The sequence below is a fragment of the Crocodylus siamensis genome, chromosome 1 (assembly GCF_052110815.1).
Source record: "Crocodylus siamensis isolate JL-2025a chromosome 1, ASM5211081v1, whole genome shotgun sequence".
NCBI classification, from domain to species: Eukaryota; Metazoa; Chordata; order Crocodylia; family Crocodylidae; genus Crocodylus; species Crocodylus siamensis.
This window is the reverse complement of record NC_143395.1, coordinates 49,072,263-49,087,877: the sequence shown is the minus strand read 5'-3', so window position 1 is coordinate 49,087,877 and position 15,615 is coordinate 49,072,263. Positions and strand designations below refer to the sequence as shown.

The 15,615-nt window shown below is 45.9% G+C and overlaps 1 pseudogene; it reads left to right on the top strand.

Annotated features, from left to right (window-relative positions):
* Positions 1–15,092, top strand: part of LOC149872793 (uncharacterized) — a 112,272-nt pseudogene extending 97,180 nt beyond the window's left edge.
* Positions 15,093–15,615: the final 523 nt, after the last annotated feature.

Below are 15,615 nucleotides of genomic sequence, written 5' to 3'. Positions count from 1 at the left end.
GCCTGACAGCTTAATGCTGTCTCAGACCAGCACACCTGTGGCTTGCTACAAGAGGGCTCTGTGAGCAGGGGTGTTGCCAGGAGCCAGGACTCTGGTCCTCCTCTAGGCGTGGAACAGGGAGGTTAACTATAGTGAGAGTATGGAGCCTGGGGAAGCATGCCTCTCTCTTCCTGGTGGCTCTGCTTCCAGTGTGGTACAGCCAGGCATTAACTGCAGTGACCCTGGGGGAATCATACCTCCCAGGACTAGGCAGCTCTGCCCTCTAAGAACACAGGAAGCTGGGGAAGTAATCTTCAGCCTCCTCCCCCCACACCTGAAATTCTCCTGGCTAGGGTAGAGCCACCCAGATGTGAGGCAAAGGCTTAGCCATTTTAGGGGAGGGCTGGTCCCCAGCCTAGGTGCCCAGATGGGTCTTCTGGGGTCCTTGGAGCTGGCATTGTGGTGCTAAATGGGCTGGAGTAAGTGTTGGCTCGGGATCAGTGCCACCCCTAGGCTGGGGCGGTCAATTATTTTGGGTGAAGGGCTGTTTACTGACTTTTGGCAAGCTGTTGAGGGATGCATTGGTAGCCCTTGATATGTGCCCTGGCCCTGGTCACCATCTTGTGACCAGAAGTCCTGCCCCCAAACCCCTGACCTTTTCTACAAGAAGTCCCTCCCCTTGCTCTCAGAAGTAGTCCTTTCAGCAAGGGGTTTTGCCATCTTGGAACCAGAAAAATACCAAATTCCATTTTAAAAAGAAAATATGTACAGCATTTATTAATTTGATTTCCAAACTATTTTTGTCCAGATTGACATGTGTTTGCATAGTGTACACAGAGGTGACTGCAAAATAGCTTAAAATGAAGTCTTACTCTTGTATATTGTGGGTGGGTGGGGGGCATGGCTATAGGTTTTTGGAGGAGTGTTAATGTGTGGGCATGTGAGGTGTGGGAGAGGGTTTAGGTGGGTATGGAATTGGGGGGTGTAGGAGGAGGGTGGGTGTGGGGGTCTGCATGTATGGCTGTACAAGGGGGGTGGTGCATGTGTATGGTGGGGGGATGGGACTCACCCTATAAAAAAATCTCTCTCTCTCTCTCCCTACCTCATTGCGCGCACACACACACACACACACACACACACACACACGCTTTCTCTCTCTCTCTTTCTCCTGGCCCCATGTTCCCATGGTCCAGTAATGCAGCCAGGGGCTATGTGATACTGGAGCAGCCCCAAAGCTGCAGCAGGCAGAGACTTCTGGTTGAGGGGGTGGGGATGGGATGTGGCTGGGTATGGGGAGGTGCCAGGCTGGCCTTGCTGGTGAGTCCTGTTGGCTTCCCCTGGGTCCTGCTTCCCCTGGCTCCTGTCATCTTGGACAAGCAACCAGAAGCAGATAAATATACCCTTTCTAATTTTTTTTAGAGGTCCTGTGGGCTGTATTTTGCCTGCCCCTTCCCTAGGCAGTAGAGCTTGGGAGAGTAGAAACAGGTAGAGAGGGTGAACATCATACATCCTGGGATGCTGCATAATTGAAAATTGATTGCTGTACCTCTGAGGACCAGACTACCAATACCCTAGGTCAAGTTGGGTAAAATGACTCTAATATAACCCTTGCTTGAAGCAGTGTAACTTTAAGATGCTTAGGGGATATTTAGTAGGGCTGTGCGAAATGACACCATTCCATTTTGACTTGACTTTCAAGGTTTTGACGGAACAGTATTTCATTTTGAATTTCATTTTGATTCAAAACAGCTGTTCCATTTCACTTCATCGAAACAGTGAGGCTGTTTCAACGCTGTTTCGATGTTTCGCCTTTTTGCTATAATGGGGAAGCTTGAAACAGCCTCTCTCATCTGGCAGGCAGATGGGGGCCGCAACCCCGGGAGGGCTGCGGAGGATGTGTCAGTCCTCCCAGGGCTGTGGGCTCCCAATCTGCCTGCCAGATAAGGGAGGGAAGCCTGGTGCTGCTGCCTGGGACCAGGGAGCTGGGGAAGGGAACTGAGCCCAATAGTTCAGTTCCCCTTCCCAGCACTAGATCCAACTGGGGAAAGGAACTCAGCCGAGCTGTGATCACACTGGCGATTGAAACTCAGCCAAGCTGGGCTGAGTTCCTATTCCCAGCCCTATGAGTTCCTTTCCCTAGCCCCATCATAGCACTGGGGATGGGAAGTCAGCTCAGCTGGGCTGAGTTCCTTTCGCCAGCCCAGTCATACAGCTGGGGAGGGGAATTGGGCAATCAGGCTCAGTTCCCTTCCCCAGCCTGATCACAGTGCTGGGGAGGGGAAATGAGCCTGGGCTCAGTTCCCTTCCCCTGCTCTGTGATTGGCTTCCTGCAGTCTGGCTGCGGAAGGCAGAGAGAGCCAGGGCTGCGCTCCTGGCTGCTGCTGGGAGCACAGCTCTGGTTCTCCCTGTGTCCCACCACCTGGCTCTTGGCTGTTTCGAAACTTGAAATGTTTGGAAACTTTCTAAATGTTTCAACTAGCCTCATTTTGTTTTGAGGATGTTTCAAAGCCTTTTGTTTTGATTCAATTTTGCTGTTTCAAGCTCAAAATGAGTCAAAACAGTGTTGAATCGAAACAGCCAGCGAAATTTTGCACAGCCCTAATATTTAGCTCCATTTAAACTTCCTTTAAATATGGATGCTCTAGTTTAAAGTGTCTTTAGAATGTTTTAAAGGTAACTTGTAATGCCTACTGGTGTTTAAAGAGAGCCTGTAATACGACACTTTATTTCTGAGCCTTCCTCATGGGCAAACCCAATAGTCTTATTTAATTTAATTTTTCCCTGTTGCAGATTACTGTTGTTGTTCCTTGCACAGTGGCCATACAGCTAATTGATCCTAGTTCATTTTATCCATTTGTAGAAAGTTATATCTCCCTTCACCTTTTTGTGAGTCTGACTGCCCTTTTCTATTAACCTTTCCTTATAGGTCCAAGTTTCCAAGCTTTTAATCTTTTTTTGTTGTTGTCTTCTGAACTTTTTCCTCTTTGTTAATGCCTAATTAGAAATATTGCAGTGTTGTTGGTTGTAGCTATGTTGGTCCAAGGACATAGTCAGGTCTGAGGACATTTGTAAAACAGTGAAGAGATTCCACTGTACTTGCCATTCCTCTCATTTCTTTTGGAGTAGTTCATTCAGCTTTGGATACCACATTTTTAATCAGGCAAGGGTCTTTGGGTAGATGTGATATCTTTTATTAGACAAACTAAATAGTTGGAAAAAAGTTCTTTGCAATCTTTTGGGCACGCATACCCTCCAAACAAAACAGAATAAATTACAGTTCTTAAGGCTTTATTTCAACATAAAAGTTGAATGATGCTGAATAGTTGCACAGATTCTCTTCTAATATTTGATTTGCAGACTCTCTTATTGGACTGAGTTCTGCCTTTTGATATGCCTTTAACATCAATAGCAGCAACCCATGTGCAAATGACAGCCTGTTGTACTACATCATGATTTACTTAATAGTTTGGGCATGAAGTTATGTTTGTAAGAACTACATTCTAGTACTGGTAGTTGTTTCTTAGTCAGAGTCCCAGTGCAACTTCAAGTGTTCCTAGTTTGAGTTGGGGGGTGGGGGAGGGATTAAAGATTTACAGTTTTAGAAAGTATTTTTATGGTTGATTAACAAACTGACTTTATTTATGCACTAGAGATGCATGCATCTAAGAAGGTCCGACTTTGTGCCAGATATTGCTGAGAGTATGAGTAAGACAATGTGCTGACTCCAAATCTGCAATATAAACAAATTAGTAGCTCGATCTTGATTTTGGCCAGTGGTGTCACCCCTAAATACAGCAAGTCTGCTTCTGTTTGTCCTTTTCCACTTGTACACTGGGGTAACCTCATGGATTGCTGGGCAGTTAGTGTGAATGCACTCTGGTGGAGACAAGAGTCCCTATATATATTGTGTATGTTTGTGTGTGTACACACATATATACATATACATACACATATATATACACATACATACTTACATGATATTTCATTTCAATCTGTTTAAGAAAATAGATTCAGAGTACAAGAAAAACAGAATGGAAACTTGCAGCTAAATTATGCTATGGTAATACAGTTTATGAAAACTAGCTACAAGATATCCAATGAAACTGAGACATAAATAGCCTGGAGTGACAACTATTCCAGAACTGATTGGTCAAAAAGTGTCAAAATTAATTACAAAAGATATGCCTCCATTGCCTAAGGATGAGATTAGAGGAAGTAACCTCTGAAGTGTTGGACTTGAATTTCTAATTAGCTCTTTCTGCAAGTACTGTTTTGATAGCTTGTAATTATACATCCCTAATTGATCATAGACAAATGTGTAGATAAGTTATATTATAGAGGTTTCCCTTGCCAACCATGGTTTTGTCAACTATGGTTTTGCATATCCATGGTTAATATTCTGTATACCATTTTGGCTACTACGGTATACAGTTTTCAGTAACCACGTTTTTCTGTGGCTGCACATCAATCTGCCAACCTCCTGGTCCTTTTCATGCCTCTCCTTCCCCACCACTGCCCCTGCTCCCCCCCAGCCAGAGGTGGTTCCCAGCCCTGCTGGAGGTGCTCTCAGTGGTGGTGAGCTGCTCTACCCATGGAGGCAGGGAACAGCAGGCCCGCTTGCTGCTGTTCCCTGCTGCCCTGCTTCCCTCCCCCATGACCCAGCATGGCAGGGAGCAGAGAAGCCGTACGGGGATCTCCTTACCTGCTGCTGCTCGCCCCGTGCTTCCCCAGCAATGCACCTCCTGTGCCTGCCACTGGTTTGAGGTGTGCAGCCCCACGAGGCTGCCCTCAGTGCAGCCCCATGTGCAGGAGGCATGTTGCCAGGGCAATGCGGGCAGAACAGTGGCAGGTGAGGAGATCCCCATATAGCTTCCTTTTCCTCATCCGCTTCTTCAGCTCAGGTAGGTACTGGGCAGTGGCGACGTGGCCTGCTGAAGTCAATTCCCCCATAAGCTTCACGCTGTGGAGCCTATGTCTCCTCTTAAAGTTTTGAAGTCACCCCCTGCTGGCTTGAAAACTTATATGCTCACTTGTGCCTTCACCCCCCGAAGTCTGGATGCTGTGGTCATAAATTCACTTTGCCTTCTCACTTGGCTGCTTAAAGGCACTTTCCTCTGTGTCTGGTCTTCAATCCAGATGCTAAGAGCTTTTTCCATTTTTTCTAAGCTATGATCGCACAGCATAAAAGTCACTTTAGCACTTCCTGGTGTACCACGCACAACATTAGCCCTAATAGCAGCCTCACTTTTCTTAATGTTTCTCACAGTGGATTCATTCACATGAAAATGCCTCCCTACATTTGCCACACTCTTTCAATGTGCTAGATGAGCCAACAACTCCAATTTTGTTTCCAAGGACATCACTTTCCTTGTCCTCGTCACAAATTGCTCACCTTCACCACTCACTTGCCTAGAGGTCATGATTAAGGGCAAAATGCAAAAACCATGAAGAAATCAGGAGAAAAATAAGAAGTATAGTACCTGTGACTCCAATGAAGTTAGCTGTTATTTGGCAAAAAAAATTTTAAAAACCTCAACCACACATCCTTCTCATTTTACCAGAGAAACTGGTGAATTTTGCAGCCTGAAGGGAGCTTCGAGGGAATGGAGGGAAGGTGGTGAGATGTGGGGTGCCACGTGCATGGACAGTATATAAACAAGGCCCCGGGCAGCCTGCAGAGCACCTCCAGCAGGTAAGTGGGAGAGGAGGGGGATGGAGGCCCCTATAGGGAAGAAGCTGGGCAGGGCTGGGGCTGATGTTCAGCGATGTGGTGCTTGGGGCTTGGGGCCCCAGCTGGGTGAGGATGGGTTCATGGGTGGCTCATCTGGGGAATAGCCGCTGTCCTCAGAGCAGCCCCGTGCACAGGAGGTGCATCACTGGGGCAGCTCAGGGAGAGCAGCGGTGGGTGAGGAGATCCCTGCATGGCTTCTTGGTGAATGGACCCCCAGTTGAGCTGGGTCCTGGGACAATCCAAGCCCAATGGCTCATCCAGGGGTGCGGGCAGGTGGCTGCTGCTGCTGCTGGACTCGGACTGTCCCATGACCCAACCCAGCCATGGATCCTGTTCCCTGATGCCCTTCTTCCTTCCCTCAAGACCTGGCATGGCAGGGAGCAGAGAAGCTGCACTGGGATCTCCTTGCCTGCCATTCAGATGGGTGTGGGCAGGGAAGTGTCATGGGGCCAGCCGGCATGTGCCTCCCCTCCCCTCCCTTTCCCGAGTAAGAGGCGAATGTAGTATTCAAGTCCCTAACTTCATTTTTTGCATAAGCCTTTAATTTTACCAACCACAGTTTGCCAACCACAGCAACTTTCCAGAACCTAACCCCTGCAGTGGGCAAGGGAAACCTGTAATGTACATAATGTACACAAACCCACTATGGTCCTTGTGTGCTTATAGGATAGAACTATCAAAACCATGTGATCATTTGATCATTACCATGTGAATATTTGATCATTTCCTGTTTATCTGCTTGATAAATCATCTCCTTCAGGTTTTCATTTAACATTCCAGTCTGTAAACAGCTAGAATTTTTTCTTAATAATTAAATTGCCAAGAGGCAATTGTTAATTATCTAATTGTTAAATTTAAATCTAACGTTGCACTTGTTCTGGTCTAGTAAGAAGTTAAAGATCTGATTAATTGTGAACATGGTTGTGAAAATGAGAAAGAATTAAGGTTGTCTGTACAATATGATTTCAGTCCTGTTGCAGGGCATGAGATTCTTCACTTACATCACAGACTATTTAGTGCATATGACCCCACCTTATTCAGTGAAGGGGTAATTTTATATTGTTTCATTGTATCCCCCTAAATTCAAGGTATGACCACTGACTTTAGCACATGCCACACAAAACCTGCCTGGACAGAGAAATTCCCATAGATATTTTATGGTGCTCATAGTAAAGTATCTGAGTGTTTCACAAAAACTCCTGTGATATTAGCTGCTATTATCCCACTTTTAACTATGCGCAAGGAGGCATTCCCTAACTTTTCAGCTTTGCACCTTTTTTTTTCCTTTTTGTATGCCTAATATTCTTGGGTTGAAAAAAACCCCTTGATCCTTCCCTCTCTCCCAAATTCCATAATGTAGAATGATGTTGCTTTTTCCACAAGTGATAAGCCAGGTTCAAATCTACAGCCGGGCATTTGCAGATGACACATAAAAGTGGGTTAAATGCCCTTTTGCAACGCTTTAATGGTGTTGCTGTTTGCATGAGTTTGCAAATTCGGCAGCATATTGCAGGTTAATTCCAGCCACTGTAGCAAATTTGGTGGCGTAATGCACCTTAGATGACTTTGGGGCACAGCAAACTAAAACACCTCTAAGGAGATTTAATTTGCTACCTTACAGCCATGGAGGGAATCACCGGCCTCTGGGCAGCTCAGGAGCTGTGCAGACAGCCCCAGCAGGCAGCCCAGCAGGAGCCCAGGAAGGCAGGCTGAACTGAAGGAAAAAAAAAAAGTGGCAAGTCTTATTTTTTTTTCTTCCCTGGAGCCTTCCTGCCTTCCTGAGCGATGTGGGGGCCTTTTGCTTCCCTCCCCTGCTGTGGTGCCCCTCGGGATCTCCTGAGCTGAGTGCATGCAGGCAGGTGCTGTCTGGGGGGGCAGGGGGATGCTGCTGCTGCTGCAGGAGGAAGCACCAGCTTCCACCCACAGCTCAGGGACTGCTCAACCTACCAGCAGTTCGCTCTCCCTTCTCTACTGCCAAAGGCAGGTAAGGACACGGGTGTACATGACATGGGGGTTTACTTCACTTTAAATTGAAGCAGTGGTTTTAAAAAATGATTGCTTCAATTTAAACCCCCATGTCATCTACAAATGCTCTAGGCCTCTATCACATGAACTAATACAGTAATTGGCAGTCTTAGTAGGTGGTTATCCTGTGTCAACTGTCCATTAAAGGGCATGAAATTCATTTTATGAGCAATTTTAGCACCTGACAGAAGTTTCTCTTCCTGACAGCAGAGAAACATGGAATTTGAGGATTTTCAGAATCAATTTTTCTGTCTGGAGGTGCTTATATTTGGTTATAAATACATTTATGGTTATAAATACATTATGGCATGGCTCCCTCCTGCTCTGCTTCTATCCAACCTTCCAACTCCTTTTACCTCTCAGCATCTAAATCCTGTGGTCCTGCTGTGGGACAAGCGGGGGCTAAAAACTGTTTGCTTTAACGCTTTATGCTTTCACAAGAATGTACCCAGGACCTGAAATTTGTCTTTCCGCCCTGTTGTGTGAGAATGCAAACCACAAGCTAACAGCTAGATAGTCCCAAACTTTGCAACCAATTTCACAACTATGTAATCCAAAGTATGCCTGCGCTAATGGAATTTTCCCAATACCTTGTAATCAAGTATATAAGCAATGGAGAATAGGCACTCGGGGTCGGCTTTGATCTGAGTCTCATGACTCCAGGCCAACCTGCTTGCAAGCAATAAAGGCTTTGTCTCTGTGGCTTGTGGTGTTACTCACTTCTGGGGACCAAATTGGAACTTAGCCTCCAGGAGCTCGAACGGCCCCTTGTGCAACACTGCCACACCTATCAACCACTCCAGTACACTCTAGTTTCTATTTTTCCCTTTAGTTCTTGAAAACATTTTGCCCACCCATCCCCTGTATCCTTATCCCAAACCCACTCTTCTCTTGTGTGTGTGGAATAGATTACATCTTGCTCCTAAGCAATCAGCTCTGTGATATCAAGAGCACAGGAAAAACTGTCTCCCTAGACACCAGTTATGGTGTTTAATACCACAGTATCCCCCAGCCTTATGAAAATGGAAAATTCTTGCTCATTTCCTTCAGCCCTTATCTGGAACATATCCAATGCCGATGAAATCTTTAGAGAATTTAGCTCCTGAAATCCAGCCAGTCTCTACTGAACTACAAAATTTGCATGTTTCAGAGTCTTAATAGGCTAAATTTAGGCTATTTCCATAGGGATGGCAAAAGACCTAGCCCTGGTATCAGGGCAACCAAACAGTTAAGCTAACCTATCAAGCTTCATGTTCATCTTCCATAATACTGAAGTACTAGACTTCGTTAAATACAGAGTAAGATTTTTTTCTAAACATGGGCAAGATCACCCTAACATTCTTAGAGATAGCTTATTCATGTTAAATGAAGCTTGCAAATAAATAAATAAAATTCACCCTGGGGCAGACATCAAAATGGAAAATTTCAGCTGGAACAGTTAAACATTTGGTAACATAATAACCTGAAAATAAGAAAAGTGAAAGGCAACTTATAAGAGCTGTAGATATAGAATACACTCTCCCTAAACTATACAATAGAGTTATTTCAGATTTTTTTTCACTAATACACTGCCCAGCAACAAAAAAATAGGTTCAAGTGAGAAACAATATTACCTACTAAGAATCCATAGACATCATGGTAGAACTCAAACAATTACAAAAAATCTTAAGATCTTGCCTCGATGAGGCTAAGATCCAAAGCAGAAAATATAAGCACATCAATAAAAAAAACAACAACAACTTTTTACCAATGGTTTTTGAAAAAAAAAGAAACTGTAAAAGGATATTTAATATACATTTTAATGAAAAATGCACCAAAGCAAAGAGTTCAGTTAAACAATGAAGTTTATAGGTATAATTAGAACAGAAAAGGTCATGTTTTGCAATGGCTAAAAATGTCTGCACAAGAAAACTGGTGCTGCTGGATGGCTAGGATAGAATGATTAATTACAAATTCTCTTTTACTGGTAATATTCAATTCTTTTTGTTACAGATTCTTTCAAGAAAAATCACAACACGATTTTCAGGGAGAAGCTCACTGGAATTTTTATTAAGTGTAGTATTTGCAGATGCACGTTTTTCTAAGAGGTCTTTAATAAGTTACCATAATTTTTTGTAGGACATTGCTACCAAGGCTGGCATATATATCTTAACCCTTCTTTATCTGAAAAAGTATTGCTGTGAAGTTCCAAATATTGTTCAGGTAATAGAACTGAATTTCTGGAAGTAATGTGGTGATATCTTTAGAGAAGAGAAAGTGATGTTGCCACTCCACCTGTCCTTCTAGCTAGCCCTCTCCTTGGACTGTAACCTTGTCATGGTAGAGACGCTTGTGTGTTCCAAAGACCTTCAGAGCTATCTCTACTGGAGTCTTGTACTCCTGGTAGGATGTCAACTAGCAAACCGGTTTGAGGCGAGGTCCCAGACTAAGAATGGTCCAAACTCCTGAAGAGGCAGAACAGGCATACTTGAAGACCTGCTGGTCCTCTGTGGCTGTGAAGGTGGAAGAGGGCTGCAGCAGGATATGGTTTACTGTTATCTTGAACATCCTTGTCATTGGGTGCAGGGGTCCCTCCTGTCAAGTTCCTGTTGTTACTTGCACACTCACTACACCACATTAAAAGATGTCACACACAAGCTTCTGCCAAGGATGTTAACATCTCCCACAAACCAAGTCCTGTGGCAACAGATGACTGGTGGTAGGGACAGGACAAGTGATCTCTGGGAGTCCCTAGTTACAATATATACATGTGTTCATGTGACGGTCATTTTGCACTTACTGAAACAGAATTACAATTTAGCTGTGGCTGTGACTAAGCAGTCCTCTTTAGGATCCCTTCTGATTACTCTGAACATGGAAGGGTTTAGAAAAGATGCCCTAAACATAGGCTGTCTTAAGCCCCCTCCCTGCCCCCATATGGATTGCCACATCCAGTCAGAGCACTCTACCTGCACCTGAAACCAACAAAATAAAGTACTGAAATTCACCACATGGAATATCCACACTCTTATGGACTCCATGAATAGTGAGTGTCCTGAAAGAAGAACTTCCTAGAACACTTGCAAGATATGACATTGATATCACTGCCCTACATGAGACCTGCTGGGCTGGTGATGGCCAACTGAAAGAAGAAGGAAGTGGCTACACATTTTTTTGGAAAGGAAAGTCAGGTGAAGAGAGGCATATTCACAGGGTTGGCTTTGCCATAAAGAACAAGATTGTGAGTCATCTTTCAGAACTTCCTGTGGGTTTTAATGAATGCCTTATGATTCTCTACCTCAAGCTTAATAATGACCAGTAGGCTATGGTCATCAGTGTGTACACATCCACAGTTGAGAATAAAGAAGTCAACAAGGAACAGTTCTATTGTGCTCTTGACACAGTCTTGACTGCCACTACCAAGGAAGATAAACGTATCCTCATGGGTGACTTCAACACAAGAGTTGGGCAACACTCTGAACTGTGGAGTGGCACCACTGGGAAAGAGGGGTTGGGGAAAGTCAATTCCAATGGTATCCTCTTCCTCTGCAACTATGCAGAGCATGACTTGCTCATCATGAATACTATCTTCAGACAGAGTGACAAATATAAGACCACTTGGAAACACCCAAGCGCCAATCAGTGGTACCTTCTTAAATTTATTATTGTTGGAGCCCATGATCATATTGATGTCAATATAACCAGGTCCTGAGAGAAGCAGATGACTTTTGGATAGACCACAACTTAGTCAGATCAATGACAGACATGTAGCTTGTACCACAACACCATAAACCACTGAAAGGAATGCAGAAGAGATTTAACTGCAAGCCACTCCAAGATCAAGCTACATATAAGAATCCTCACCAACATCTTACTGAGAGGTTCTTTGACCTGCCTGATGACATTAAGGACATTCAGGCACATTGGGAGAAGCTTAGGAACATTATTCACAAGGCATGTGCTGAATCAATTGGTTATTCTACTTACTGTAACCAAGATTGGTTCAATGAGAATAATGAGGAAATCCTAGCTCTTATTCATCAAAAGAGAACCTCATTCTGAATTGGCAAAATTAACCCTCCAACCAGCAAAAATGAGATACTGACCACTGGCATAAAGCTATACTTCAGAAGAGGCTATGGGACATCAATCCTCATCAATTAATAAAGAATCAGAGGAAGGGCACTCTGAAGTGCTTTGGGTTAGATTACAAGGCAGTCGAGGGGAAAGAGACTTAACAGTGGGGGTCTACTACAGACCTCCCAACCAAGGCGAAGAGCTCAACCAAGAATTCTTAGGTCAGCTCATGGAGATAGTGAAGTCTAAGGATGTGGTAGTCATGGGAGACCTGAACTTCCCAGACATCTGCTGGGAAGAGCAGTCAGCCAGGTCTCACCGCTCATGTAAGTTCTTAGCCAGAATGCAGGACCTCCATCTAACCCAGGAGGTGCACAGCCCCACCAGGGGAGGCACCTTGTTGGGCCTGGTGCTGGCCATGGGAGATGACCTGGCAAAGGGGCTGCGGGTGCTCGGCCACCTGGGCGACAGTGATCATTGCCTGCTGGAATTCACCATCCAGTGCAAGGTGGCAAAGGCCTGCAGCAAGGCAGCAACCCTAGGTTTCAGGAGGGCAAACTTCAACGAGCTAAGGAGAATAGTCAGGGAAGCACTGAGGTCCCAGAGGGGAGGGGAGCCAGGTTTCTAAGGAGAGCAGTCGTTCCTCAAGGAGACGATCCTCCAAGCCCAAAGAGAGGTAATCCCAATGAGGATCAAAGGGAGCAGGAGGGCACACAAGCTGCCATGGCTCACCAAAAGCATCCGGGAGTGTCTCCTAGCTAAAAGGGAGGCGTACACCCAATGGAAAAGAGGGGACATCACCAGGGATGACTATACTGCAGTTGCTCAGGGATGTAGGGGGGACAGTCAGGAAGGCCAAGGCAGAGATGAAACTAGCTTCCTGGATTAAAGACAATAAGAAGTCCTTACATACATAGGGGGTAAAAAGAAGGTTCCGGGTAATGTGGGGCCCCTGCAGGACACATTAGGAAATTTGGTCATCACACCAGATGACAAAGCCAACATATTTACTGATTTCTTTGCCTCCATCTTCCTAAGCAGGGACCGGAACAGCCACCTCCCCGCTAGACCCCCGTCAGGCCCCAGGGGAGGCACACCTGGGCCAAGGGTTAGTGAGGAACTAGTTAGGGAACTTCTGGAGGGACTGGACATATTCAAGTCAGCCGGTCTGGACAATATCCACCGTAGAGTACTAAAGGAATTGGCTGAGGTCATTAGGAGTGCTCATGGTGCTCTGGCATGGTGCCAGAGGACTGGAAGAGGGCCAACGTGGTTCCCATATTCAAAAAGGGGAAGAAGGAGAACCCAGGAAACTATAGGCCAGTTAGTCTTAGTTCCTTGGCAAGCTGTTTGAGAAAATTATGCTGGCACACATCCATGAGGGGCCAGCAGGGGATTTCATGCTTAGGGGCCACCAACATGGGTTCATCAGTGGCAGGTCCTGTCAGACTGACCTGGTGGCCTTCTGTGATCAGATCACCAAATCATTAGATGCAGGGGTAGCAGTGGACATAGTCTTCCTGGACTTTCGGAAGGCCTTTGACACTCTCTCTCACCCTGTTCTCATTAAGAAACTGGAGGACTGTGGTGTTGACACCCACACAGTCAATTGGGTTGCCAACTGGCTGGAGGGCTGCACCCAGAGAGTGGTGGGGGATGGGTCATTTTCAGCCTGGAGGGATGTGGGCAGTGGGGTTCCGCAGGGCTCCGTCCTCGGGCCCGCACTGTTCCACATCTTCATCAGTGACTTGGATGAGGGAGTAAAAAGCACCCTGTTCAAATTTGCTGATGACGCTAAGATATGGGGGGGATGTTGGCACTCTAGAAGGGAGCTATAGGCTACAATTGGACCTAGACAGGTTACAAGGGTGGGGAGATGAGAACAGGATGGGATTCAACACTGACAAGTGCAAAGTGATGCACCTGGGGAGGAACAACCGGCACCATACCTACAGGTTGGGGAACTCCCTTCTCGTCAGTACAGAGACAGAAAAGGATCTTGGAATCATCACTGACTCCAAGATGAACATGGGTCGGCAGTGTGGGGAAGCAATCAGGAAGGCCAACCACACCTTGCCATGCATCCATAGATGCATCTCAAGCAGGTCCAAGGAGGTGATCCTCCTCCTCTATGCAGCACTGGTCAGGCCGCAGCTGGAGTACTGCATCTAGTTCTCGGCTCCGCACCTCAAGAGGGATGTGGACAACATGGAGAGGGTCCAGAGGAGGGCTACTCGCATGATCGGGGGGCAATAGGGCAGACCTTATGAGGAGAGGCTACGGGACCTGAACCTGTTCAACCTCTACAAGAGAAGGCTGAGGGGAGATCTAGTGGCCTGTTACAAACTAGTCAGAGGGGACCAGCAGGTAATGGGGAAGTCTCTGTTCCCCCGCGCACTGCCAGGAGTGACCAGGAATAATGGTCACAAGCTGGCAGGGGGTAGATTTAGGCTGGATATCAGGAGGCACTACTTCACGGTCAGGGCAGCTAGAATCTGGAACCAACTTCCAAGAGAAGTGGTGCTGGCTCCTACCCTGGGGGTCTTTAAGAGGAGGTTAGATGAACACTTGCTGGGGTCGTTTGACCCCAGTAATCTTTCCCACCATGGCAGGGGGTGGACTAGGTGGTCTACTCAGGTCCCTTCCAACCCTAGAAACTATGAAACTACGAACCTGTGAAACATCAAGAACCACTGGTGGCAGGAGAAGACCACAGAGACCCAGATTTTTGATGATCAATGTGACATGAGAAGCTTCTTTCAAGCAATAAAAGCCAGCTATAGGCCATGTTCCAATGGCCCAACTCCTCTGCAGTCCCAGGAAAGCTCCACCCTTCTCACTGATAGTGTATCCATTAAACAATGCTAGAAGAAGCACTTCAAGATTTTGCCCAACCATGAATCTGCAGTCTCAGCTCTACCATTGAGTTCATGCCTCAATACCCAGTAATAGAATTTCTTGCTGATATCCCCCATCCTTCAAGGAAGTGTGGTGTGCTGTCACTCAAACCAAGAACAATAACACACCAGGACGAGATGGCATTCCTACAGAGGTCTTCAAAGTTGGTGGGACAGCACTAGTGCAAAAACTTCACCAACTTCTCATCAAAATATGGTTTAATGAGGAAGACCCACCTGACTTTAAGAATGCCAACATTGTGACCATCTTCAAGAAAGTGGACAAGTCTGTGGGGGAAATACTGAGACATTGCCCTCCTCTCTACTGCCAGGAAGATTCTTACTTGCATCCTTCTGAATTGCCTACTCCCCCTTGCCAAAAATATCCTTCCAGAATCCCATGACAAATTACCCCCAACATGATTTTTATTGCAGGAGCTGCTTACATTCATTGACCTAACCAAGGGCTTTAACTCCATCAGTCATGAAGCCTTATGGAAGGTTTTTCATAGATTTCATAGACATTAGGGCTGGAAGGGATCGCAAAATATCATTGGGTCCAACCCCCTGCCCAAGGGGCTGGAAGTCAGCTGGGGTCAAAGGATCTAGTAACATAAGCATCCAAATGGTTTTTTTGAAAGTTTCCAGAGTAGGTGCTTGCACCACCTCTAAGGGAGTTTCTTCCAGGCTTTGGGGGCTCGGACAGTACAGAAGTTTTTCCTTATGTCCAGCCTAAAATGGTCTTGCAGGAATTTGTGACCATTGGACTGTGTCATCCCCTAGAGTGATATGGTGAACAGGTATTTCCCCAGATCCTAATGCACACCCCTGATGTACTTATAGGCTGCCACCATGCCAACCCTGAGTCTGCACTTCTCCAGGCTGAAGAGTCCCACAGACTCTTCACAAGACCTGTTCTCTTGCCCT